General features: G+C 46.6%; 1 long non-coding RNA gene across 1 annotated transcript; it reads left to right on the top strand.

Moving 5' to 3' along the window:
- The first annotated feature begins 239 nt into the window (after window positions 1-239).
- On the top strand, window positions 240-4,570 carry LOC109775008 (uncharacterized). Its single transcript, XR_005759462.3, has 4 exons — window positions 240-539; window positions 1,344-2,148; window positions 2,280-2,478; window positions 4,076-4,570. It is a non-coding gene; the product is annotated as an uncharacterized lncRNA (long non-coding RNA).
- Window positions 4,571-25,896: the final 21,326 nt, after the last annotated feature.

The raw sequence follows: 25,896 nt of genomic DNA, 5'->3' as shown, positions 1-25,896 counted from the left end.
CAGTGCAGCTGGCAGCGCCGCAATTTGCTCTCCCCGGTAAGAGCCGAGGGACACGTCGAGCACCGCTGCCGGCGGCTGCTTGTCGGGGCAGTCCGTACACTCGCCGGCGTCCAGCAGCGGACTTAGTAGCACATCTGCAAAAAGCTTCTGCTCCTTAACTCTCGGATGTTCTCCGTCCAGCGTTCATGATCAGGCCGGCGGTGGCCACCCCCCTAATAAGAACGAATTTAGCGATACCGTTTTTTCTCCCTCCGGCCGGCCCCGGCCAAAAATCTGGTTCAATTCCAAATCGTGCGCGCTGACCAGGTTCCTTCTAACCTTGGCTCCCCAAAAATCCTCCACACACACGGACACACCAGCTACGCAGCTATGGCGACGGCTCGCGCCGTCTTCTCCCGGGGGCGCACCCTCTGGCGGCGGCGGCGCCTTCTCTCGGGGGCGCACCCTCTCGCGGCGACGCCTCCTTCTCCCGGGGACTCGCCCTCTCGCGGCGACTCCTCCTTCTCTGGCGCCCTCAAAGGCTCCTGCTCTGAATCCTGGTGACGCCCCTCTCCCTTAAGATTCGCAAGCAGCCTCCTTCAACATTTGTCCTCTGCAATCTTGATAGGGTGTCTTGCTCTAATGGTTCCTGATTACAATGAGAGAAAACAAAGAAGCATGTCTTATGCGTTGTAAATTTGTTGTGCAGTGGATTCATTTGCATCAGGGAGAAGTATTTGGCAGTACAGTGTCAATGTGACATGTACACCAAGTTCAGAGCCATATCTGCAATATATAGGGCATTGACTCAAAATAAGCGCTTACGATTAGAAGGCAGTCTGGCAGTGTGAATTACACTTTGATAACTTTTATTTATCTCTTAGCGAGAAATATATGTTCAATTTCTTTGAGTGTATTTAGCTCTACCTGTGGAGGTAGTCAAAGTTTTCTCTTATCTCTTGTCTGAAGGTTGTGATGAAGATAAGTAGCATTATAACTTGAGGTTATCTTGCCAAAAGAAATTGAGTTGCAAAAGATAAGTTGCATGATGAGTTAATTATCTAAGTGATCTTGTTGCTAGTTGCTATGCGTAATTGTCTAAGTGCAAGTGATCTGGTGTAAGTGATTCGGCTACTAAGTAGCATGATAACTTAATTGTTTAAGCGATCTGGTTGCTGGTACTTGCTATTCTTAATTTTCTAAGTGCAAATTGATAGTTGATAAGTTGACATATGACGACTACTCAACATTTGGTGGATGAGAGGCTCTCCTTTTTTAGCATGGCTGCTAGGTTGTCTATTAGCTCTTGATTGTCCTATAGAATGACCTCTTAGATACGTGCTTTAATTTCAATTGTTTTGCAGGGATCGCCAATATTTAATGTTTACTTGGACAACATCGAGAGTTCCTTGAGGACGTCATTCAATGGAGTCAGACAGTACTTCAAATTGATCCTCCAAAGAGACAATGTGCAACTCCCAGAGGGAAAATTGGTGACTCATCCCAAGGGTTGGATCATTTTAAGGATCAGCCCTTCGGCATCCTCTCATGACTACTCAGAGTCAGTATATGCACTGTACAGAACACATGATATGTACTTGGATAGCATCGTGGCAAATCATGTTTGCTACAGGTTCAGTGATCACGATCGTTCCATGTTATTACCCAAGGAGTTATGCAAAAAGGGTACACTCATAATGGCACAGATGTCAAAATACCCTAATTTGGGTTTTAATCCCAAAGCACGTGGCCAGATAACCGTCGGAGATGATGTTATTAGAGGACATTACCAGGTGCTCTTAGGCATTGCTAATATGGATCTGTCTCAGGAAGAAAGTGTTGACATCAGCTTGAAAGAGGCCCTTCTCTTCTTTGTTCTGCTAGCCGAAGCTCTACGGTTTCCCGAGCTCGAAAAGTGGTTACTAAATATCTTGGCAAAGAAGATGGAAATGTCAGTCCCGGTTAGTATAACCAAGCTCTTCAACAAATGGGGAACGCTCTCCCAGATTCTTCATAAAGGCAGAGAAAAGTTCAATGACGATATTACTGATAAGATGCTGAAGAATAAATGTAAAACATTTAATGATGTATGTTCCAAGTTAGGAATAGCGAACAGAATCAACTTGGGCAAATTGGAGAAAAAGAAGAAGAAGAAGAACAGGCTCTAAGGTAAGCATTTTCTTTCTTTACTTCATTGGAAATTCGAAATACTTGTCACATGCAGTACTGCTTTACTTGACAATAGCACTGTTTTCTTCAACAGTAGGGGATGTTTATTGTGCTTCTACCTCGCTTTCCAGGTCATCATAGATGTTACAAAGCTGGTCCATATTTAGCTGTTGAGCAAGGCCTTCAGCAGGCATGTTAATAATGTTGAGCTTCGTCTCTCTATATAGCGTCTGTCCGTCTTGAGTCTACATAGGTACAGCTTCTGAATCATCCATGCTGCTGCTTCAAAGTGCAAAGCTTTGTCATTCAGAAATATGGGCCAGCTTTATAGTAAGTGTTCAACATCGTTTGTCTGGATAGTGTCTCGATATCTGTCTGTAGTGTTTAACAACCACTGTGCAAATGTATACGTTGCATAACTTGGAGATAGACATATGTTACATGCTAGCCCGGTCTCCATCTATTTGTACCTAACCATGGAATCTCTTTCCCTTAACTCTCTTATTGCTGTATATTCTGTAAATGATAGCCAAAGCTGCAAAGTTTGAAATTATAACTGGGATTGTTCCAAATAATATTCCTGGTGATTTGGTTAGTCTGCAATATGCGAATGACACGATCTTGTTCCTAGAGCCTAACCCTCGAAATGCTAGGAATATCAAATGGCTGCTTTCTTGTTTTAATCACCTATCTGGCATGAAAATTAATTATGATAAATGTGATTTGGTGACTGTCAATCTGGGGGAGGATGTTGCTAAACTTAGAAGAGAAGACCTCCAACCAATCATAGATAAGATCATTAAGAAAATCTGTGGGTGGAGAGGGAGACTTCTGAGTTATGAGGCTAAAATAATTTTGTTGCAGACTTGTATTGCTAGTATACCAATGTATTTGATGTCTTTTATCAAATTCCTTAAATGGGCTATCAAAGCCATTACTTCACAAATGGCCCACTTTTTTTGGGGCAACTTTGTGGTTAATCACAAATACCATTTAGCTAAACTGGGGACTTGTGTCCCAGAAAAAGATTTTTGGCGGTTTGGGCGTCCCTAATTTGAGGGAGTTTAATTTAGCTTTATTAGCCTCTTGGGTTAAAAGATTTTTCTGTGTTAAGGAAAAAAGCTGGATCACTTTGGTTAGCCATAAGTACAGTACTTCTAAGCCAAATCTGCTGTGGACTAGAACTAATACTGGATCTCCCTTTTGGAAAGATGTGACTAGAGCTTCTGCTGCTGTTTAGATGGGTTCTGGGGAATGGGAAGCACATCAGCTTCTGCATGACATCTGGGCTGGTGAGTGCACCTTGAAAACCCAGTTTTGGGAGGTGTTTGACCTCTGTCAACAACAGAACTGTTGTGTGGCAGAGGTTTGGGATGGCTGCGAGCTTATCACTTTGAGAAGATGTGTAGGACATGCCTTCTTGACTAAAAGGGATGAATTACTGGCTGTTCTTTCCAACTATCCTCTTAGTGATGAATCTGATAGGCCTGTGTATATGTTTCAATCATCTGGTGAATTTTCTGCTAGCTCCTTCTATAATACCATCAACCCGGGGGGGGGGGGGGGGGTCTACTCTGTGGAAACATTTCTGGAAAATTCTAGTCCCCCGTAGATACCTAGTTTTTGTGTGGTTAGCGTATCATAATAAGATTTTGACCAGAGATAACCTTAGTAAACGACGACATGTTGATGATCTTATTTGTTTATTCTGTAGTGAGTTAGAGTCAGTCCAGCACCTGTTCTTTGACTGTTATGGGCCCAGGAAGTTGGCAAAGTTATTGCTGAGGTGTTTAATTTTCAAATTCCGCACAACATAGATGAGTTAGCTGAACTTTGGAAAGTTGATAATAAGAAATCTGTGAGTAACATCTCCTGTGTTGCTGTACTGTGGACCTTATGGACCACTGGAAATGATTTGTGTTTTCAGGGTTCAGCTTGGACAAGTGTCAAAAATCTGTTGGGGAAAACAAGTGTTTTGATCCATGAATGGAAGATTCTGTGCAAAGGAAGTCAATTGGTACTGCTGCAACGCTATGTACTACTTCTCGACCGTCGAAGAAGCAAGCTGCTGAGAATTGCCTGCCGTTGAAGGCACAAAAAGGGGCCTTCCTGCGAGCCCACTCCGGGTGATGTTCCTGTAACAAAAATGGGAGGAAAAAGATGTAACAGTTACGCGTGACCTTTGCTATTTTGCTGTTGAAGCTGTCTGTTTTGTTGTGAGGTGTAACCTGGTAAATGTTCTTGTTTGGTGAGGGGGTCTGACCCAGCTACTTTAGCTCAGCTGGAGCGCTGGGAACAGTTCTTTTGGTTTTGCTTTGTGGCCTCGTGTTAATAAAAATGAGGTGGGGGGAAACCCCTTTTTGTAAAACAAAAAAATGATTTGGCAATACAAATTGCTTTAGAGGTTGCTCTTTGTCCTGTACATGGTTTGGCAATATATACACCTTTAATATGATTCAGCTCTTCCTATGTGTTCAATTATGGATGGTATAATTCTGTAATTTTTAGGACACCGAAAGAGTTAAATTGTCTTCCACCCGTGCTCCTTTGGATTCAGTTATCTCCAGATCAGAAGGAATACAGTTCAGCAAAACCCAAGCCACGCACCCAAGCCGTGAAAGCTGAATCAGATTAGATGGGAGCGCCATCTGAGATTGTATGGTTTGCTGGAGCCTTGCTCGCATTACCCTTTGATCCCGAAGATTCGAAGATTCAATAAACAAATTTTTAGTGCCAACAAACTTTCGTCTACACAGTGGCATGGTCGTTTAGGACATGCATCTTTTTCTTTAGTTGAGAAATTGCTTAGAAAAAATAAGCTCCCATTTGTTCGAGAGCGCAATGTTGAAACAATTTGTGATTCATGTTAGTGTTGACACTCAGAAATGACATGATCGCAAAGAGTGACTTGAGTCTATAATGGGATGAGGTTAAAATTATGAGTTCATGTCACCATTTGATGGCCCTCTTCAAGATGATCGAAATAAATATGAAGATGGACCAAAATGGAGCTCAAGTGCAAAAGATATGACAATTTCGGAGATACCCTTGTTGACATCAGATTAGAAAATGGCATGAAACCTAATTAAGATGGCCTTGGATGAAAAAACTCCAACTGCAAAGTTCTTCGTCTCGTCGAAACGGACGATTTTGATATAAAAATCGTCCCCATCCCCATCCGAGGTCATATGCAAAAGTTACAGGCAAAACAGTGGGTTGCAGCAATATTTGGCCGGATCATCCGGGCCGGGATCCGGATCATCCGGCCGGAGGCCAGATGAATGACCCGAACGTCCGGGCTATCATCCGGTAAAGTAACAGAACCATAATTTTCGGGCCCCTTGAAGACAGATCATCCGGATGGCACCCGGATCATCCGGACACGAGTCCGGACGTCCGGACAACTTTTTCTGCTGCATACTTTAGAAAATGGCCCAAAACTCCCTCAAGATGGCCTCAGATCCAAAAGTGTTCAACAGCAAAGTTGTGCGTCTCGTCGAGACGGTTGATTTTGATATAAAAATCATCTTAATCCGAGTTCGCATGAAAAAGTTATGGCCTGATTAATGGACTGCTGTTAGAAATCTGGGCTTGGCCGGATCATCCAGGCCTAGAGCCGGACATCTGGGCTGGAGGTCGTGAGAAGTCCGAATTTGGTTAGATTTTGATGATTTGGACGGCGAGGCAAGTCCTTTTTGTTGTACGGGAAGTCCATCCGCCTCTTATATAGACAAGAGGTGGCGGCCGATTGAACAACACACAATCGAATAAACACATCTACCACTTTTATCTTTTATCTTTTCTCCTTAACCCTAGTTCTTCTTCTTCCTCGTTCTTCGTCTGTTTTTCTTGTTGCAGGGCGGTGAACCTTGAGGCCCTAGGGGCGATCAGGTCGACCTAGGGCAGCTCATAGCCGTCGCGCGCCCTGACGGGGTCCCTCTCGGGCGTGTGGGCTTTCGGGTCCTCAAAAGCACCCGCCGGATTGTCTTGCGTACCGCGCTTCCGGTGGGTCTCCTTCGACGTGAGCTGCGGTGCATCACCCCCGACGTTGAGGGTACACGGTGACGTGTTCGTGTGCGAACACACTTTTTGTCGACTCCGCCGGGGACGAAGCTTCGAACGGTCTCCAGCCCGTTCTTGCTACGAAGAGATCGTCATCAAGTTGCTGCAATCTACAAAGGTAATATGAATACCCAATTCCCCTTTGTAGATGCAAATAATCCATATGTTGTTGCTGGATCACCTAATGAGCATAATGTATAGGCTAGCCCTAGTTTTATCAATCATGCATCTAATTATGCGCAAGGACCGATGCAAAGCAATCTTCATGCTTCAAATTCTTATGATTTTAGCAACGTACAACATATGTATCCAAACTCTCATGCATCGGCAACCCCACAAATCCATATGCCGACGAACAACATGATGTGTTTGGTTAATCAATTTGAAACACCTCATGTTAAAATTTCCAATAGCATACAAGAAAGTGTTTCACCTTTTTATTCATCAGCAACTAATTTGCAATATGTGAATCCAACCTTGCCGATGGGTGGAAGAATTGGCCATGCTACTACTAGCTATTCGACCAGTTACTCTCAACCATCATATGCTACACCTCATGTTAGTAATTTTTCAGCACCGTATGCAAATGTAGATGTTCATAATTCGGCCCCGCATCTTCATGGTCATAGCCGAATAAGTGAAAATTTTATAGGAACACATGTGCCGTCATCAAATACTGTAGCATATAATGCATACTCTATGCGATTCAAGAATTTCGGCAACACTCACGAATCATTGCCGAAAGAATCTGAAAGTATTGCGGAGCAATCCCTTCCAGAAGCGGTTGTGACTGCATTAAAAAAGAGCTTGGCACAAAACAAGAGGATTAGTGCTCTTTGCCTTGAACAATATGAAAAGGGGTTGTTTCCTGATTATGCTGCAATAAAGGTTAGAGTTTTGCAGGAAGATGAAACTTCATCAATTGATAGAATTGGCGAGAGAGCATATAGTTATACAGCAGTGCATACACCTCCACCTAGTACCGCAGCATATTATACACCCCCTGCACAATTGTAAAATTTCGGCAACACTAACACTTCATTGCTGAAAGATCCTAAAAGCATTGGGGGGCAAACTAATCTAGAGCGGGCTGAAATTAAGAGGGAAGTTAAAGCTTTGCGCGATAGGGTGCAAATACTTCGCTAAGAGAGAATTGATAGGTAATTAGCTCAAAGAAAAGAAGTCTTGCCAATTGATATAACCGGTGAAAAGAAGGATGATTCGGAATATGAAAGTGCTTCAGTTGAAAAAGCCGAATCAAGTAGTATATATTCCGAACCCATAAAATCCAAAGAGGCGAGCATTATTGAGAAAGGGCATGGCAAGCATAGCAAAACAACCATGCTTGATTTTTCTGAAGTTAATGGAACCTACTTCCTGCCCTATGAGTTCCGTGCCATAGAAATTGATGAACTTCAAGGATAGGAACAAGTAGTCGAACAAAGTTCGGCCGACAAAAATCTTCGATGTAATGATACACGAAATCAAGAAAAGATGATGAAGAGGCGTTGGGGAGCCATCCAAAGGTGGAGCAAGATATTGTTCAAGGAACACCACCGTCATGCTCTCCCAACATATTTGAAGAGGTATGTTTAGCAAGTAATTTACCTATTTTCAGATTTGGTCAGAACTTTATTGTTGATGCATCTATTAGAAAAATCCTCAAAAGTAATTTTGAAGGACCAATGATGAAGGGTAATTTACTTGTTAGCTATAAAAACAAAGACAACTTGGGACGGATGAAACAAACACCGTTGAGGAAAACCGAGAAGTGATCTTACGAATGTTGAAAATGATCGGGTCCACTTGAAGAGGAGCATGTCGGTTGGAAAAGAATTGGCATGACAATCTCGATGATTAAGAAGGATTAGTACTCCCATAGAAATATGAGAACACCATTTCAGAAAAAGGTATGGATTCAACACTTGACATTGAAGCAACTCGAATACCACAACTCAAAACAAAACAAAGGATTGGAACAAACATATGATAGACCCCATATCGTATCATGTGTCTGTTGGAAAGATATCCTACGAGATACTTGAATTCCCACTTATAAACTCCCAAAACTTTCTGGTTATGCAATCAGGTGTTGGGGATACAGGGGAAGCATAATATCTCACCCAAACTAGCAATCCCTACATCCAGCTGTATCCATCCGTCAACACATAACCAAGAAACCTTCGGAAATCTGTACCTCAACCTTCGAAAAGCATCCGTTATACGAGTTATGGCAATACTCCCGAACTCCCGCCCCAGTACTGGGTGGCGTCGAGGTTATCTCACCAACAACTGCATCAAAGAGATTTTCGATGTCGGCGAACTCAGGTATTCCAGAACTGCAACGATAAAATTGTGATGACAACACCTCTGAGCTCGACTCCCCGGGACACTGCCACAACCCCTAAATGTCAGGAGGCACCAAGAACAATGTTCTCGTCACAAGAATATCGGAACGGTTCCAAGATATCCGCGTGATCCTAAAAAAATTCAATTCATGAAATTTGAGGAGAGGGAAGTCAAAACTTCTACGTAAGGATTCCTCACCAGAGCGACGAAGGGACCGAGGAGTAAAAAGAATCCTAATCTCCGATATATATATATTCCTAAGACTCAAAATATTTTGTTCTAGACTCAACAATGTCAGCGATTCGATCAAGCAGGGGGCTACTAAGTCAGGATGGCTCTGATACCAACTTGTAACACCCACAATGCGGCTATATCTCCCACGTGTCGGGGCACGACTTAGAGGCATAGCCGCATGGTAGTTTTGTCGCAAGAGGGGTAATCTTCACACAATCCCATGTACTGAATAAGAAATGGATAAAGAGTTGGCTTACAATCGCCACTTCACACAAATAACAAGTTAAACATACATCATCCAGAGTACAATCAAGGTCCGTCTACGGAACCAAAATAAAAGAAGACAACCCCAAATGCTAGATCCCCGATCGTCCCAACTAGGCACCACTACTGATCATCCATAAAAGACACAAAACAACGACCAAGATCTTCATCGAGCTCCCACTTGAGCTCGGTTGCGTCACCTGCACTGGTATCATCGGCACCTACAACTGTTTGGAAGTATGCATGAGTCACGAGGACTCAGCAATCTCACACCCGCGAGATCAAGACTATTTAAGCTTATGGGTAGGGTAAGGTAATGAGGTGGAGCTGCAACAAGCGCTAAGCATATATGGTGGCTAACATACGCAAATAAGAGCGAGAAGAGAAGCAACGCAACGGTCGAGAAACTAGAAGTGATCAAGAAGTGATCCTGAAACTACTTACGTTCATACATAACACAAGACCGTGTTCACTTCCCGGACTCCGTCGAAAAGAGACCATCACGGCTACACACGCGGTTGATGCATTTTAATTAAGTCAAGTGTCAAGTTCTCTACAACCGGATATTAACAAATTCCCATCCGCCACATAACCGCGGGCACGGCTCTCGAAAGTTTATACCCTGCAGGGGTGTCCCAACTTAGCCCATCACAAGCTCTCACGGTCAATGAAGGATATTCCTTCTCCCAGAAAGACCCGATCAGTCTCGAAATACCGGTTACAAGACATTTCGACAATGGTAAAACAAGACCAGCAAGACCACCCGACTGTTGTCACGACCGGTTTTTCAATAAAATAATTATTGAGAAACCAATCCCTGCTACGGACCAGCGAGGAAGAATTCCTTCTCACTGATAGACAATACATTGGTCACAGAAGAAAAATACCAGGAGTACTAAATATAATACAAAGTTGAGCAGAGACTGCCCAACAATTTATTACATGCACGCCGATAAAACAATACGGCGGATAGGGTGGCAAACTACTAACTCACGATAATAACGATGGTGGAGATATCACCGCGGGGCGAGTGATATGACTCCAGAAGACTACAGCTCTTCGAGCGTCGGAGTGAGGCTCGAGAAGACTTATTGCGGGTGGCGGAAGCGTAAACAACATAAGTGACCAATATCCGGGATCGCGCAGGACTGACTGGGACTCCTCTAGGCGTCGGACGCGCTATCAAACTCTTCATCCAAGAGATCGCCTTCGTCAACATCTGGCCAAATCAACAAGCCAGGTGAGTACTATGAAAGTACTCGCAAGACAGTTCGGACATAAGGTATAACAGATGCAAACATGAAGCACATGAATAAGTTAACCAGTGCGATCAGACATAGAGATAATAAATACTGGGTGCCAAGCGAGGGTCTGAATGACGCCTCGAGCGGAAACTGCAGAATAGTAATACTGGTGCCAAACGAGTGTCTGAAAGACTCCTCGAGAGGAAAATGCGGAATAATAATACAGGTGCCAAACGAGTGTCTGAAAGACTCCTCGAGCGGAAAATGCGGAATAATAATACTGGTGCCAAACGAGTGTCTGAAAGACTCCTCGAGCGGAAAATGCGGAATAATAATACTGGTGCCAAACGAGTGTCTGAAAGACTCCTCGAGCGGAAAATGCGGAATAATAATACTGGTGCCAAACGAGTGTCTGAAAGACTCCTCGAGCGGAAAATGCGGAATAATAATGCCGCAGTCGGGCGTCGGGGCGACACCACATAAAGGGCTTATAACAGAAAATAAAGACAGTACATGCCACAGTCGGACGTCTGAGCGACATCGCATAAAGGGCTTATATTTAAAGTGAGAAACGAGTACACGCCACAGTCGGACGTCTGCGCGACGTCTCATAAAGGGCTTATATTGTAACACAACAATACAATAGTTCGGGAATATAACTTATCACAAGCACGAGACAAATATAATGTTAGTCCATCCACAGGAATAACAATAAATCTGAGACTTTACCGCTTGAGCTTGTTCACCGGGGGCAAGTTTTTCACACGGATAGATTTGGATATAAAATCTACATTACTGATTATGGATACGATGATTTGGAAAGAATTGACTCTGCAGAGTTTGTACTTAACCACAGCCAACGGATTTCAGTAGTCACGGGGACTAGTTCCGTCTACGGTGTTCTGGAAGGAACACGTCTAACTAGTACACACCCAATTTAACCATCCGAAGCCAGGGATCACCCTCGGCAACATTCAGGAAAAACCCTGAGTCGGGGAGGCTACAACCTCGCGTAGCATGGGATCAAATTTCTATACGCGCGCTATAAGGGGGTGCCCCCCCTCTCGGTCCCAACCAGAAACACCCATGCCCCCTGACCGAATGACTGGCTTTAATCCTGGGCCAAGGTACCATCATTCCGGCCTCTCTGTTTGGTGTGTACACGGAAAGAGGTTACCAACTTACTAAACCGTATCCTGGCAATGAGACATGTGGTAGCACGGAAAGGGGAAGGGACGATAACACGGCTCCAACCATGTTAACGTCGGAAAAGTCGGATGACACAAGGCTGGCATGCTACAACAGTACCACCTTGCTGCCCTTCATGTCACCACATGATTAGGCCACCTCTCATCAGAGGTCATCGCAACCTTGGGACATGCGGGAAAAGATCGATAACGTGGCTCCAACCACGTTAACGTCGAAGAAAGTCGGATGACGCAAGGCTGGCATGCTACAACAGTACCACCTTGCTGCCCTTCATGTCACCACATGATTAGGCCACCTCTCATCAGAGGTCTTCGCAACTTCGGAACAACCGGGTCGTTGCCTTACAAGCAACGAGGTATTTATCGACCCTCACATGCCACGCACAAACTTTCACATGAACATGCAAAACATCTGCCATATCAAATGTTCAAACATGCTTGCCTGGTTCGGAGAAGTCGGAGTCTAGCTCGGCGAAGTTCGCGGTTCCGTCCCCTCTCCCGGAACCTACGGCAATCACGAAACGGGGTACTAACGTGAAAACCAACACATGCACAGAAACTTTGCCAAATATTTTTCAAATAAATCCCATAAAAAACTAGACAAAATTTGGAGATTGACAGAAAAAGAATCACTCAAAAATACCTTTTCATTAAAAAGTTATAAAGGTTTCTGTCCAGGGACCTTTCTGTAATGAAACAGAAAAGTTCCAGGGTTTTAACTGAGAAAACAGAAAACGGTTCGTTTGGAAATGCGCAAGCGCAAGAGAGAAGACGTAATTTGCCCGAAGGCGCCAACAGAAAACGATTCGGGGAAATAAAACAGAGGCTGACACGCGGGGCCCGCATGTCAGGTTTGAAAGCTCGCCGGCGCCCGAAGACGGCGGTGGACGCCGGCGTCGAACCACGGCGAGTTAGGAGAAACGGAGGGTACCAAGAGCTTCAGTGTCTTCTTCCGCGTCGGTGGGTGGTGGACTCGTCCAACGGGGAGCACCACGTCGACGGCGACACTATCTCCGGCGGACGGCAGTTCGGGTGAGGTTGGGGAACTCCGGTGGAGGACTGCAAAGTACGAATTGAGGCGCGGGTCAGAACGGGTGATGCAAGGAGAAGCTACTGGCAAGAGAATGGGGGTTGCGGAGCACACACGGGGGCGAATCGGGCTGGACCCCGTGGCGGATCGCGGCGGCCGGAGTCGAGGAAGGAGACCCCCTCGCGGCTCTTCCAGTGGCTGGGCGTGCTCTAGGGGAAGTGTAGGGCTGGTGGGTGCTCGAGTTGAAGCTCGGGCCCCCTATTTATAGGCAGCTCGACGGGGTGGCCGTGAATGGAGAACCTCCGGCGAGCGATTACGGCGGAGCAGTGGGTTGGTAGGGGGTTTGAGCGGTCGAGAAGCATCAGTGGATGTTGCTGGACTTGATTTGCAGCTGAACGTGGTTGGTCTTGGCGTAACGGCGTCTGTCCACGGTGAGGTGACCGCACGAGCTCAACGGCGGCAGAGAGCGCGCTCCGCGCCCTGGGGTTCACGACGAGAGCGGCAGCGCATTCGGGGGAGTGGACGGCCACGCGGCGGGCTCCGGTGGTTTGGGCGGAGCTGGGTGGAGTCGGCGGCGCCGTGTCTCCCGCTGGCGTCCGCAAAGCCGCCGCCGGCGTCGGTCACGGGGCGGCGCACCTTCTGCTGCTCGTCGCCGACGCTCGCAAGATGCCAGGCACTCGTGCGGTGCAGGAACGAGAGGGCGAGGACGAGGAGCAAGGCGACGCGATGGCACTGGTGAGATCGATGTCACGTTCTGAAGAAAACGACAGTAGCCACTGAACTGAATCTCTGAAACTAACTGAACTTGACAGTGACCATGCACTGCAGGTGTTCGACAGTAGGTTTTGGTAAAGAGATAAATTTTTCTGGAGCTGTAACTTGGTGAGATGATCACTCAAAGCACCCAGGGGCTGCATGAATTTACTTGGAATTTTTGGAGAAAGTTTTGAATGAATTTCACCAAATTTGGCAAATCTGGTCCAAACTTGCAGCTGATGTAGTTTGAAAATTTTGAACTGGAGACCAGTGGATCTTCATGGTTCCAGGTTGAGGGTTCAAAGGACTAGGAGGGGGAAGAAGTTTGGGGCCAAAAATCAAAACAGAAAGAGGAGTTCCTTTGTAAATCTCCAAGTGGTAGAATAGAAGACAGAAAATATTTGAATAGGATTTGAATGGAAAATAAATACATGGGGAGGTTCAACTTGCTGGATTTTGATGCAAATCATGATCCAAAGGTGAGGGAAGGGTTAGGAGAGAGCATTTGCACTAATGCCATGGCAAGAAGGAATAGTTGAAAGTGGCAAAGGACTTTCCAAAAGCCATAGTGCATAATTCAAGAAGATTTACCAAAGGTTATTTTCCCAAATGAAAAACCATTTTGTCTTGAGTCCTAAAGAAAGCAAGAACCTCCAAGGTCAAAGGCAGATCTTGGGTGAATCCAAATAAAATTTTTGCCATAAAGAAAATATATGAGAGGGAGAGTTCTCTTGAAGAAAAATTTTAAATCACTCCCTTCAAGTCAAATGAAACCTTTTGAAAAATCCAATAAAAACTTGGGTGTCACAACACCTACCCCCTTAGGAAAAATCTCGTCCTCGAGATTTCTGCTGATCCTCAAATAGATATGGATACTCTGCTTGGAGGAAATCCTCCCTTTCCCATGTGGCTTCATCCTCAGTGTGGTTGCTCCACTGGACCCTGAAATTTTTTGTCGTTTTCTGACGGGTCCTCCGTTCAGACTCTTCTAAAATCTTTACTGGCCTTTCTCTGTAGGTGAGATCTGGTTGCATATCAATGTCCTCATGAGGTACATGTTTCTCCGGGTTACTCACACATTTCCTCAACTGCGAGACGTGGAATATGTCATGGACGTCTGACAGCTCTTTGGGCAGGTCTAGTTGGTAGGCTACCGTGCCTCTTCGTGCCTTCACACAAAATGATCCAATAAATCTTGGGGCTAGTTTCCCCTTTATTTTGAACCGTTGCAGACCCCTCATAGGAGATACTCGGAGGTATACGGAATCATCAGGTTTAAAGCTGACCTCACGATGCTTCTGATCATAGTAGCTCTTTTGTCGGCTCTGTGCTGTCTTGAGTCTGTCCCTGATTTGTTTAACCTTTTCCTCGGCCTCCTTAAGCATATCTGGGCTGAAGATACGACTGTCACCTGTTTCTGACCAATTCAATGGGGTACGACACCTCCGTCCGTACAATGCTTCAAAGGGTGCCATTTGCAAACTGGCTTGGTAACTGTTGTTGTACGCAAATTCGGCATAGGGCAAACTCTCTTCCCAACTGGATCCATAGGTGAGCACACAGGCTCTTAGCATATCCTCTAGGATTTGGTTTACACGTTCTGTTTGTCTATCTGTCTAAGGGTGGTATGCTGTACTGAAAGCTAGTTGCTTGCCCAGAGCTTGTTGTAGGTGATCCCAAAATTTGGAGACGAATTGGGTGCCTCGGTCCGATATTATAGTCTTTGGGACTCCGTGCAAGCAAACTATGCGGGAGAGATAGAGTTTTGCCAGTCTTTGTGTGGAGTAGGCAGTCTTCACGGGAATGAAGTGAGCAACCTTGGTTAGTCGGTCTGTGATGACCCAGATGGCGTCATTTCCACGCTGTGATCGGGGTAATCCGACAATGAAGTCCATTCCGATTTCGTCCCATTTCCACTCCGGTATCCTGTTAGGCTGGAGTAGCCCTGCTGGCTTTTGATGCTCGGCCTTGATACGCTGACATGAATCGCAACAAGCAACAAATGTGGCTATATCTCTTTTCATACCGTGCCACCAAAATCTTTCCTGGATGTCCTTGTACATTTTGGTTCCTCCAGGATGGATCGAATATGGAGCGGTGTGGCTTTCCGTCAAGATCTGTTGCTTGAGTTCCTCAATGTTAGGTACGCAAAGTCTGTTTCGGTACCACTGTCCGTGACGAATTCTGAAGTCTTACTACGGTTCATTTCCTTCTTTATGCCTTCGATACTGGGATGTCCCTGTTGAGCCTTCTTGATTTGTTCCACTAGGGTGGGTTGTATCTCCAGGTTCGATACGGTGCCCTCGGAGACTAACATCATGTTGAGCCGAGTGAACTCTCGCTGAAACTCAGGCCTCAAGTTTTGCTGACCGTCACTGTCCGGGCTAGGGTTTCGACTAAGGGCATCGGCTACTACATTTGCTTTTCCAGGGTGGTAGTGGATGCCGACGTCATAGTCTTTGACCAGTTCCAACCAGCGTCGTTGGCGTAAATTCAGCTCTGGCTGTGTGAAGATATATTTGAGGCTTTTATGGTCCGTATATATTTCACAGCGATTTCCCAACAGAAAGTGCCTCCACTCATTGAGTGCATGTATAACTGCTGCTAGCTCCAGGTCATGTGTTGGGTAATTTTCCTCGTGTTTTCGCAGTTGCCTGGAGGCATATGCGACAACCTTGCCGTCTTGCATTAGTACACATCCGAGACCTTTTCGGGACGCGTCACAATATACTTCAAAACTCTTGTGTATGTCTGGCACAGTTAAGACTGGTGCGGTTGTCAGCTTTTTCTTGAGTTCTTGGAAGCTCTGCTCGCATGCTTCTGTCCATACAAATTTCTTGTCCTTCTTGAGTAACTGTGTTATAGGTTTTGCCATAGTGGAGAATCCTTCAATAAACCTCCTGTAATACCCTGCCATTCCTAGGAAACTCCGCACATCTGTAACATTCGCGGGCGGCTTCCAGTCTAGTATGGCCTTGACCTTCTCTGGGTCTACGGCCACGCCTTCTTGGTTCAGTATATGGCCTAAGAAACCAACTTGTCTTAGCCAAAATTCGCATTTGCTAAACTTGGCGTACAACTGATGCTTCCTCAATTCTCCCAAAACAATTCTGAGGTGCTCAGCATGTTCTTCGGGTGTCCTTGAGTAAACCAGAATATCGTCAATGAATACCACCACAAATTTGTCCATGAATTTCATGAACACTTTGTTCATGAGGTGGACGAAGTATGCGGGGGCGTTTGTTAGACCAAAAGGCATCACTGTGAACTCGTATAACCCATATCTGGAAGTGAATGCTGTCTTGGGGATATCCTCTGTTCGTACCTTCAGTTGATGGTATCCTGATCTCAAATCAATCTTTGAAAATACTTTAGCTTGTGCGAGCTGGTCAAACAAATCATTTATCCGTGGCATCGGGTATTTGTTTTTGATGGTGACCATATTGAGGGCTCGATAGTCTATGCATAGTCTCAGTGTCCCCTCCTTCTTCTTGGCGAACAATACGGGCGAACCCCATGGTGAGGAGCAGGCTCGTATAAATCCTTTGTCCAATAATTCTTTTATCTGCTTCTTCAACTCCACCAATTCTGAGGGTGCCATTCTATACGGCTTCTTGTAAATGGGAGCGGTGCCAGGTGCTAATTCAATGCTGAATTCGATCTCTCGGTCTGGTGGCATACCTGGTAGTTCTTCCGGGAACACATCAGGGAACTCGCATACCACTGGAACTTTCCTCAGTTCTGCAATGTCCATCTTGTTCAGTTTTGGTTTCTGTGATCGTGGCCTTTCTTGAGCGGAGACTCTTATTGTCTTGCCGTGATGGTGAGTGAGAATCACTGTCCGATTGAAGCAGTCAATGAATCCTTTGTTGGTGGTCAACCAGTCCATCCCTAAAATGACATCCAGTCCTTTACTTTCCAACACGATGAGATTCGCGTGGAATGGTAGTCCTTCGAACTCAATGACCACTCCTTGGCAGTAACCTTGGGCGATTTGCTTATTTCCCGGGGACTTGATGATCATAGACTTTTCCAAGGGGAGTATCGGAAAACCATGTTGCGAAACAAAACTCTTCGAAACGAACGAATGGGAAGCTCCAGAATCAAACAAAACCGTGGCAGGTACTGTGTTGACAGGGAACGTACCGAGCACGATGTCTGGGGCATTCTGCGCTTCTTCCCTGGTCACATGGTTCAAATGACCCTTCCTGTGGTTGTTGTTGGGATTGAAGTTGTTGCGCTTGGGGGCGGGATTGTTTCCACCATTGTTCGGCTTGGGTGCCGAGTCTCTTGGCTTCGGGCACTGTTTAGCATAATGCCCTTGCTGATCACAAGCATAGCAGGTGACTCCTGGACGGTATGTGAACTCCTTGTCTCTGGCATGAAAATGTCCGACGGGTCTTGGCTCAGTAGTTGTGGATCTCCTTGTGTCTGTCCTTGGGACCTCAGCCTTGCCTCGGTTGCTGCGGGCAAGAGTCGTCTTGTCCCTCTTCCGCTTGCGGATATCTTCCAGACTACGGCACTCATTTTCCAAGGTGATGGCCTTGTCCACCAGCGTCTTAAAATCCGGAAAGGTGTGTACAATCAGCTGGCATCTTAGCGTTGGTGCCAGGCCGTCCAGGAATTTTTCCATCTTCTTGTTTTCTGTCATGTGCTCGTCGTAGGCATAACGAGACAGCTGGGTGAACTGACCATTGTACTCTGTCACTGACATGCCTCTTTGCTTCAGGTCATCAAACTCTCTCTTCTTGATCTTTAGGATGCTCCTGGGGATGTGTGCCCCACGGAAACCTTCCTTGAATTCTTCCCAGGTGACGTTGTGTTCCCTGGGATGCATGTGTAGGAAGTTCTCCCACCATGCTGCGGCTGCTCCAGTAAGGTAGTGTGGTGCATAAAGCACTTTCTCATGATCTGAGCATTGAGCAATAATCAGTTTCCTTTCAATCTCACGAAGCCAATCATCGGCTTCCAGCGGCCTATCGGTGTGAGCAAAAGTTGAGGGGCGAGTCTTCTGTAACTCGGATAACTTGGAATGTGGTTGATAGTGTTCACGGTGATTTCCCATGTTGATGACATGGTTCATCATCTCTTGGTGTTGTTGCTGACTCTGCTCGAAGAGACGGCATACTTGAGACAGTGCTGCCTCGCTGTCTTGTTGGCTGGACTGACCCTGAGTGAAATTGTTGCTGGTCTGTGTCCCGTAAACCTCCTCTGGCTGATTGGGCATGGAGCGAGTCCATGGGCGAGACATTTTCCAGTCTGGGGTATTAGTTGCAAAACCCATGAGAAAAACTGTGTAGCACGAGGAAACCCTTGCAAAGGTAATAATCAAAAAGGCTTCTAGGTTTTCAAAGAAACACAAATGATTTTTCATGGAAGAGAAGTGCTTAACACAAATCTTACATGCGAAAGCAAATACAAGATACAACACTCAGGTTGTGCGTACACAAACCTGACATGTTATTAAAACTAGCGTACTACTCCGGAAGGCAGCAAACACACCAATACAGACTAGCGTACAGATAAAAACAACACATCATACAAGCAGACATAACACGCGGCTACTCGGTGCTCTCAGTCGGAGATGGTGAGGATCTCCTTCCCCTTGCCGATGGCAAGGCTCAGCGGTCCAGGAGAATCAACCTCCTCCTCTCTAGCTGGCTCCTGGCGTGCGACGCTGCGCTGCGGTGATGGTGCGGGGGCGACTGGTGGTAGAGCGCGTGCGGCAGGCGGTGCGGCTCTGACTGGAGTAGGAGCGATGACTCGGTCGAACTCCCCAGTGGTAGGCAGACGGCGAGCAGTGGCCAAAACGGCCGGTGCATACGAGGCTGAAGACGAGACGAATGTCAGAGGCGGCGCCGTGTGGAGAAGCTCCTTCCTGCTGGCAGGACCGCCCCGGACTAGGTCCATGCGGGCAGCCACAAGATCATCTACGAGGTTGTCGAAAGACTCCTCCAGAGCCTTGAGATACTCCACAACCATCTCGATGGCTTCGTCTCTTTCTCCCCGATGGCAGGCAAACGCATAGTGGCTGGTGTATGGCACATGGCATGGGAGGTAGCGGTAGCGACGAGTCTTCATCGTAGGAAGGATGTCCCGAAGGCGAGCTATCGCCTCACGGGCAGCCATCTGCATGGCATACCTCTCTGTAGGCATGGCCCTTCCCGTAAAACGGAAATGGCGAGCAGCAGATCGTCCTCCCCTGAACTGCACCACGGCTTGGTGCATAGACACGTCGTCACTGAGCTTGTGCTGATAGAGGGTGAACTCCGGGCGAGCTGCTGGCCCGATCGCGAGCTTGGTGATGGAGACGAGGAGCTTGACAAACCCCTCGGGCACGTTGGTGAACACTCGATTCTCACAGCCGCTGCCAGCCATCTACAAAAGTAGGCAAAAATTCTGAGTAGTCATGTCATAAATTTTATGATGACCCACAGAAAATAGCTACAATTGCAAAATGCTGAAGAAGCACTAAAGATGCTAATAACCGATTAGCGATCGCACCTAGTGGCTTCCTACAGTCAGCCTGGCTCTGATACCAAGCTTGTCACGACCGGTTTTTCAATAAAATAATTATTGAGAAACCAATCCCTGCTACGGACCAGCGAGGAAGAATTCCTTCTCACTGATAGACAATACATTGGTCACAGAAGAAAAATACCAGGAGTACTAAATATAATACAAAGTTGAGCAGAGACTTCCCAACAATTTATTACATGCACGCCGATAAAACAATACGGCGGATAGGGTGGCAAACTACTAACTCACGATAATAACGATGGTGGAGATATCACCGCGGGGCGAGTGATATGACTCCAGAAGACTACAGCTCTTCGAGCGTCGGAGTGAGGCTCGAGAAGACTTATTGCGGGTGGCGGAAGCGTAAACAACATAAGTGACCAATATCCGGGATCGCGCAGGACTGACTGGGACTCCTCTAGGCGTCGGACGCGCTATCAAACTCTTCATCCAAGAGATCGCCTTCGTCAACATCTGGCCAAATCAACAAGCCAGGTGAGTACTATGAAAGTACTCGCAAGACAGTTCGGACATAAGGTATAACAAATGCAAACATGAAGCACATGAATAAGTTAACCAGTGCGATCAGACATAGAGATAATAAATACTGGGTGCCAAGCGAGGGTCTGAATGACGCCTCGAGCGGAAACTGCAGAATAGTAATACTGGTGCCAAGCGAGTGTCTGAAAGACTCCTCGAGAGGAAAATGCGGAATAATAATACAGGTGCCAAACGAGTGTCTGAAAGACTCCTCGAGCGGAAAATGCGGAATAATAATACTGGTGCCAAACGAGTGTCTGAAAGACTCCTCGAGCGGAAAATGCGGAATAATAATACTGGTGCCAAACGAGTGTCTGAAAGACTCCTCGAGCGGAAAATGCGGAATAATAATACTGGTGCCAAACGAGTGTCTGAAAGACTCCTCGAGCGGAAAATGCGGAATAATAATGCCGCAGTCGGGCGTCGGGGCGACACCACATAAAGGGCTTATAACAGAAAATAAAGACAGTACATGCCACAGTCGGACGTCTGAGCGACATCGCATAAAGGGCTTATATTTAAAGTGAGAAACGAGTACACGCCACAGTCGGACGTCTGCGCGACGTCTCATAAAGGGCTTATATTGTAACACAACAATACAATAGTTCGGGAATATAACTTATCACAAGCACGAGACAAATATAATGTTAGTCCATCCACAGGAATAACAATAAATCTGAGACTTTACCGCTTGAGCTTGTTCACCGGGGGCAAGTTTTTCACACGGATAGATTTGGATATAAAATCTACATTACTGATTATGGATACGATGATTTGGAAAGAATTGACTCTGCAGAGTTTGTACTTAACCACAGCCAACGGATTTCAGTAGTCACGGGGACTAGTTCCGTCTACGGTGTTCTGGAAGGAACACGTCTAACTAGTACACACCCAATTTAACCATCCGAAGCCAGGGATCACCCTCGGCAACATTCAGGAAAAACCCTGAGTCGGGGAGGCTACAACCTCGCGTAGCATGGGATCAAATTTCTATACGCGCGCTATAAGGGGGAGTGGACGGCCACGCGGCGGGCTCCGGTGGTTTGGGCGGAGCTGGGTGGAGTCGGCGGCGCCGTGTCTCCCGCTGGCGTCCGCAAAGCCGCCGCCGGCGTCGGTCACGGGGCGGCGCACCTTCTGCTGCTCGTCGCCGACGCTCGCAAGATGCCAGGCACTCGTGCGGTGCAGGAACGAGAGGGCGAGGACGAGGAGCAAGGCGACGCGATGGCACTGGTGAGATCGATGTCACGTTCTGAAGAAAACGACAGTAGCCACTGAACTGAATCTCTGAAACTAACTGAACTTGACAGTGACCATGCACTTCAGGTGTTCGACAGTAGGTTTTGGTAAAGAGATAAATTTTTCTGGAGCTGTAACTTGGTGAGATGATCACTCAAAGCACCCAGGGGCTGCATGAATTTACTTGGAATTTTTGGAGAAAGTTTTGAATGAATTTCACCAAATTTGGCAAATCTGGTCCAAACTTGCAGCTGATGTAGTTTGAAAATTTTGAACTGGAGACCAGTGGATCTTCATGGTTCCAGGTTGAGGGTTCAAAGGACTAGGAGGGGGAAGAAGTTTGGGGCCAAAAATCAAAACAGAAAGAGGAGTTCCTTTGTAAATCTCCAAGTGGTAGAATAGAAGACAGAAAATATTTGAATAGGATTTGAATGGAAAATAAATACATGGGGAGGTTCAACTTGCTGGATTTTGATGCAAATCATGATCCAAAGGTGAGGGAAGGGTTAGGAGAGAGCATTTGCACTAATGCCATGGCAAGAAGGAATAGTTGAAAGTGGCAAAGGACTTTCCAAAAGCCATAGTGCATAATTCAAGAAGATTTACCAAAGGTTATTTTCCCAAATGAAAAACCATTTTGTCTTGAGTCCTAAAGAAAGCAAGAACCTCCAAGGTCAAAGGCAGATCTTGGGTGAATCCAAATAAAATTTTTGCCATAAAGAAAATATATGAGAGGGAGAGTTCTCTTGAAGAAAAATTTTAAATCACTCCCTTCAAGTCAAATGAAACCTTTTAAATCACCTCCGTTACTGTTTCTAATCCTTCGTTAGTACAAAACCGATTCAAAAATCAATTCAAAATATGGCAAACAACAAAAGTTTTCAAACATTGAAACAAAAATGTTCGGAGTGAACCAAATATTGCACAGATAATTATGGTGGAGAAACCACACCTTTATAAAATGTTTAAATACTATGAGATGAATAAAACAGTAGCAAAAACAATTATATAAGTGTTATTAAATATAAACAAATATTAAACTAGTTTATTTAGTCACTAAAAACTTTTTACAACTCCAATTTAGGTGTGGGTTTTAACTTATTATAAAACTATAACTATTAAAGAAATAAAATAAAACAGTAAAGGAAAATAAATAGAAGAAAAGAAAACAAAAAAACAGAAGACAATCAAACAAAAAAAGGAAAAGAACCCCCCTGCGCTGGGCCAAGTGGCCCAGCTGGCCCCAGCCGCCCGAACGGCCCGGCCCACCCCCACCACTTAACCCTCCCACACCCCGTAACCCTAACCACCCCAGTCCACACTTCCCACGATCCCCACCCCACGTCTCCCTCCTTCCCCCTCCTGATTCTGGATCGGGGCACTCGGGGGCCCGACCCCGGCGGCGCCGCCGTGCCAGCCCCCGACGCTGCCGCCTCGGCCCGCCACCACCTCGCGGACGCCACCTCCCCGCCAGACCGCCTCGTCACCTCCCTTACCCCGCGTCTGGCTCCAGCCACCGTCACCAGAGACGCAGCGCCCGAGCGCCCTGACGCCGATGTCGTTCGACATCGCCGGAGCCGCCCCGACGCCGTTGCTCGTCGCCTCCCCGACCCCGTCGCTGGTGCCGTCCCGGACCGCCGTCACCGCTCGCCGGACCACCCTCCCGTAGCCTCTCCCGCCTCGACTACCTCGTCCCCGTCGTCGCTCGCGTCGTCTCCGTCCTCCTCCCCAAAGGCTCCATCGAGCCACGCCGAACCCCCTTCACGCCAACGCTGGTGAGGCCGCCGGCCTCCGCCTCCCCTCTGGCCCTTTCTCTCCCGCTCGCGGTCACCACGACCGCCGCCCCCTGTACCCTGCGCCGCCCGGACGCACGCTCGCGCCCCCTGGCCCGCACGCGCGGAGCGCCGTGTCGCACTCGCCATGGTCGTGCGAGGAGTCGCGCCTGCACGCACTTGCCCCCAATCCCCTACTGCTCCAGGCCTCGCCCCGAATTCCTGGCCGCGCGCCCACGCGCTGGCCTCGCCGGCCTGGGGCCTCATCCGCCCCTGCGTTGCGCCTCCTGACCGAGGTTGTCGCCGCCAGCGTCGCGCTGGGAGCGCCCGTGTGCGTTCCCAGCCACCAAACCGTGGCCTTAGCCACTGCATATGGGGCCGACCCATTAAAAAAAAGAATAAAAAAATGATAATAAGTAAATAAAAATATTAATTAATTTAATTAACTAATTAATTAATATTAAGTTAATTAATTTTATTAACTAATTAATTAATTAATTAGGTTCAATTAAACTAATTAAAATGTGTTACCCTAATAACCTAGTTAGACTAAATTAACTAGTTAGTTAATGTAACAACAATGACAGGGGGCCCCACCCCCTGTTGACCAGTCTAACGTTGACTGGTCAACAGGGACCCCCTGGCCCACCTGTCAGCCACTGGTACACTTCTGTGTACGCAGAGCTGGGTGCACCTAGCATTTAGCTATTTAATTTCGAATTAAATTAAAACCAGTAAATCTAGAAAATGATTAAATCTTTATAAATTAATATAAATTAATCCGTAACTCGGATGAAAATACTTTGTACATGAAAGTTGCTCAGAACGACGAGACGAATCCGAATACGCAGACCGTTCATCCGCCACGCATCCCTAGCATAGCGAACCTGCAACTTTCCCCCTCCGGACCGTCTGTCTGAAAACGCGAAACACCGGGGATACTTTCCCGGATGATTCCCCTCTTCACCAGTATCGCCTAGTACTGCGTTAGGTCACCTCTACCACCGCGTATTGCCATGCTACGCTTTGTGATGCTTTGATTGCTCTGTTATTTATTGTGTTCCCCCTCCGTTACTTCTTTCCGGTAGACCTCGAGACTGTCGGCGACCCCCAGTTCGACTACGGTGTTGACGATCCCTCCTTCATGCCAGAGCAACCAGGCAAGCCCCCCCCTTGATCACCAGATATCACCTATTCTTCTCTATACTGCTTGCATTAGAAGAGTGTAGCATGTTACTGAAGGAAATATGCCCTAGAGGCAATAATAAAGTATTATTTATTTCCTTGTATCATGATAAATGTTTATTATTCATGCTAGAATTGTATTAACCGGAAACATAATACATGTGTGAATATATAGACAAACAGAGTGTCACTAGTATGCCTCTACTTGACTAGCTCTTTAATCAAAGATGGTTATGTTTCCTAGCCATAGACATAAGTTGTCATTTGATTAACGAGATCACCTCATTAGGAGAATGACGTGATTGACTTGACCCATTCCGTTAGCTTAGCACTCGGTCGTTTAGTATGTTGCTATTGCTTTCTTCATGACTTATACATGTTCCTATGACTATGAGATTATGCAACTCCCGTTTACCGGAGGAACACTTTGTGTGCTACCAAACGTCACAACGTAAATGGGTGATTATAAAGGTGCTCTACAGGTGTCTCCAAAGGTACTTGTTGGGTTGGCGTATTTCGAGATTAGGATTTGTCACTCCAATTGTCGGAGAGGTATCTCTGGGCCCACTCGGTAATGCACATCACTATAAGCCTTGCAAGCATTGTGACTAATGAGTTAGTTGCGGGATGATGTGTTACGGAACGAGTAAAGAGACTTGCCGGTAACGAGATTGAACTAGGTATCGAGATACCGACGATCAAATCTCGGGCAAGTAACATACCAGTGACAAAGGGAACAACGTATGTTGTTATGCGGTCTGACCGATAAAGATCTTCGTAGAATATGTGGGAGCCAATATGGGCATCCAGGTCCCGCTATTGGTTATTTAACGGAGACGTGTCTCGGTCATGTCTACATAGTTCTCGAACCCGTAGGGTCCGCACGCTTAACGTTACGATGACAGTTTTATTGAGTTTTGATGTACCGAAGGAGTTCGGAGTCCCGGATGAGATCGGGGATATGACGAGGAGTCTCGAAATGGTCGAGACGTAAAGATCGATATATTGGCCGACTATATTCGGATTTCAGAAAGGTTCCGAGTGATTCGGGTATTTTTCGGAGTACCGGAGAGTTACGGGAATTCGTATTGGGCCTTAATGGGCCATACGGGAAAGGAGAGAAAGGCCTCAAAAGGTGGCCGCACCCCTCCCCATGGTCTGGTCCGAATTGGACTAGGGAAGAGGGGCGCACCCTTCCTTCTTTCTCCTTCCCCCTTCCCTTCTCCTACTCCCACAAGGAAAGGAGGAGTCCTACTCCCGGTGGGAGTAGGACTCCCCCCTATGGCGCGCCTCTCCTCTTGGCCGGCTGCCTCCCCCTTGCTCCTTTATATACGGGGGCAGGGGGGCAC

The sequence above is a fragment of the Aegilops tauschii genome, chromosome 6 (assembly GCF_002575655.3).
Source record: "Aegilops tauschii subsp. strangulata cultivar AL8/78 chromosome 6, Aet v6.0, whole genome shotgun sequence".
NCBI classification, from domain to species: domain Eukaryota; kingdom Viridiplantae; phylum Streptophyta; class Magnoliopsida; order Poales; family Poaceae; genus Aegilops; species Aegilops tauschii.
This window is presented reverse-complemented; position numbering and strand designations above follow the sequence as displayed.